At 35.2% G+C, this 3,276-nt stretch overlaps 1 pseudogene; it reads right to left on the bottom strand.

Moving 5' to 3' along the window:
• Window positions 1–463: 463 nt before the first annotated feature.
• On the bottom strand, window positions 464–2,255 carry LOC145966360 (uncharacterized; annotated as a pseudogene).
• Window positions 2,256–3,276: the final 1,021 nt, after the last annotated feature.

Genomic DNA, 3,276 nt, shown 5'->3' with positions numbered 1-3,276 from the left:
ACAATCAACTAAGTCGAAAATTCAAACAACAACGGAAAGCGCTATCAAACTGTGGTCGAACAAAAACAATCCATGTACATGGAGGGCAAACATCAGCTCATTAAATCTTAGATATGTTTTCAATAATCGACAGACACGATGTGTTCAACTTTAAAGTATCGCTTTGGAGGTTCAACGAATTCCTTTGGCGCTTGATATGAATCATTTCAGATATTAGTCTTTTACCTAAAAACATTTCCTCATCCAAAATGTCAACCCTATCAAAATCAAAAGTGTGATCAAGCGCTCTATGTTCCGCGATGACGGACGTAAGATTCCTTCTATGTTCTTTGATTCTCGTTTTCAACAAGCGTCCAGTTTGTCCCACGTAAGAAGCGTCGCAGTCCATGCAGTTAATTTTATACACTATATTACTGCGCGAATCTCTCTGCAAACCATCCTTACCGACCTTAATAAATCGGCGTCAGTTATTGATTCCCGTGTAAGAGAGCCTAACATTAAGATTCCCGACGCAATGTCGAAAACGTTCCGATATGTTCCTCACATATGGGACATTAAAATATGTAACCCTGCTTCCCCCACTAACATCATCTGTCCCGATCTCACAGTCCGTCAGAATGTTATTGCATTTGTCACTGAATCTGTGAAACAGAATATTAAGCCGGTCAGCAATAGTGTGAAAGATAAAAGAGAGCGGATATCCATTGTTCAAAAGAATGTTAATGACAAATTCAAAATTTTCTTTATGGAATCTTGGATGAGAAAGCCAGAAAACCTTATCCGTCAAGCCGATTATCGTACCCTTCTTCTGGCAAAGGGGGTGTCGCGACTCAAAGTGGAGGTATCTTCCGGAAAAAGTCGGTTTATGAAACCAATTAAATTCGATAAATCCATTTTCTAAAATGATTGTGATGTCAAGAAAATTCAAACGGTTGTCGACACTCTCCTCCATAGTAAACTGCAGCCTAGTGGAACGAATTGAACGTGTTCATAATAGTATTAAGTATCGAGGGGGGAGCCGCCAACACAATATCGTCAACGTATCTGAAATAAAATGGAAGATCCACATCAAGAGTCGCGATCGCCCTAGCTTCTAAATCTTGGAGCGTGATCTCCGCGATGATCGGGGAAAGAGGAGAGCCCATGGGCGTGCCAAATGTTTGTTGATAGCAAACATCATTAAACATAAAAAATGTAGAGTTCAAAATGAGGCGAACCGCCATTAAGAACTCATCGCGAGGTATCTGGCAATTCCCTACTATATAGTCCCATCTGACACAAAGACTGTCCAAGGCCATATCTAACGGTACGTTGGTGAATAGAGAGACGACATCCAGTGAAATCCATTTTACATCACCATCGACATTTCTACCCTTGAGTCTGTCGACAACTTGTGCGCTATTGATAATTTGGCTGTCAGGTCTCGGAATAGACTTATAAATAATGTTATGTAAAAATTTGGCGAGGCCATAAAGAGGCGTGTTCTTAGATGAGACTATAATGCGTAACGGATTATTTTTCTTATGAATTTTCGGCAGCCCATAGGCCCTCGGTAAAACGCCATCCGTACAATTTAACGCTCTGTATCTCGCAACAGAGATGTAATCACGAGCTCTCCATCTCACTAACAAATCATGCAAACTGCTAATCACCTTATTAATCGGGTTCTTATTTACTACTCTATACGTGTTTTTGTCTGCTAACAAAATAGACATATTAGAAAGATAATCGTCCTTATTCAACGCGACTGTTATATTGCCTTTATCGGCTCTCGTGAACAAAATGTCAGGATTCTCCTTTGTGAATTCTTTTACAGCATTCAAAGAACTCAAAATAATTTCATCAACAGGAGACTTTTTTGAAAAGGAATTATAAAAGGTACTTATAATAGGGAAAGATCTGTTTCTCAACGTCGTACGTATCTCTGTGGGCAGCCTGTTGATGTTATACTCCACATTCTTCAGTAATTCGACAGTCGTTCTTTCCTTGTCAACCACCGGTAAACAAAATTTCTCTCCAAGTTGTAGTAAACGTTTCACATCATGGGGTATGGGCGCCGAAGATAAATTAACAAACCATTCGTCTCTTAATTCCAAGATCGGAGAAACACGTGGCGAGAAAGATGAAGGATCAAGGTTGATACAAATAGAAGAGGGGGAGGGTAGGGGATTAAAGGAAAAATTCACATTATTATATATTGCTGAAGATTGACTAACTGGATGCGTCACAACTGCAGATTTATGATTCGGATGCATGTAAAAATAATGAATCGGACGAATATCTTTCAGTGTCTCTTTCAGTTGTTTATTTAACAACCATTTAAACTTCTTGTCTAGTTTCGAACTTACATAGAGATAGAAAGCGTGTGATTATGCTTTTTTTTTCTCTTTTGTATTGACACCGCATCCTTTTTACTGTCTTAATTGGCATTTTTTGATTGTATTAGAATCACTGAAGATGGCTCGAAATGAGGCCGAAACGTATGAAATAAAGAAGAAAGATCGTTTCAATTGACTGTCTGGAGGAAAAATTTTTTTTTCACGCCCTACAACCGCGTTGGCTCCTTATTGCCTCTTATTACTCAAAATATAATTTTCCTAAAAAAATAATATATTAAAACTAAATTTGAAATTAATAATTACTATTAGCCGAGTACTTAAGAGCAATTTGTTTAATATAATATTTTCTATAAAATATCAATCTTACATTGTAGAAATATTATACATAAATTTTCCCTAAGAAATTAAAACGCATTTTATTTTTATACATAGAAGTTTGATTTTTGAATTATTTATAATCGACACGAAATGAGAATTAGAATTCTTTTAATTCCTAATACATTTTTTATATAATCTACATAATTAAAAAAAAAAGTTTTACGCAAGTACATCCTATATATAATATTTATCTAAGTTTATCATACATAGTTTTATACATTTAAGTATTTATATATATAATTATATTATTTAATTATATATTACTCCTATATATACATTTCTCAATTACGTACAATAAATACGTTTCGCTATTTGTTGTAAATAAGGTAAAAAACAATTATATTAATTGTATATATACTAGGAGAACATATTCGGCAAAGAAGTAAAGCGAAGCTAAAATGCTTATGTTTGGGGCGTGTCCAACTCTTTGAAATCCGATTCTTTTCACTTTTTTCTTAGATTATATATAATAGATGGAACTTAATGGCTCGCGCTTTGTTATATATGTATAAAAGGAACATTAAAGGTAGTTTAAAATTTTAGACATTTTTTTTTCATT

The sequence above is a fragment of the Camponotus vicinus genome, unplaced genomic scaffold, assembly GCF_025532165.1.
Source record: "Camponotus vicinus isolate PSW18456_S1 unplaced genomic scaffold, iyCamVici1.0 SCAF_2, whole genome shotgun sequence".
NCBI classification, from domain to species: Eukaryota; Metazoa; Arthropoda; class Insecta; order Hymenoptera; family Formicidae; genus Camponotus; species Camponotus vicinus.
This window is presented reverse-complemented; position numbering and strand designations above follow the sequence as displayed.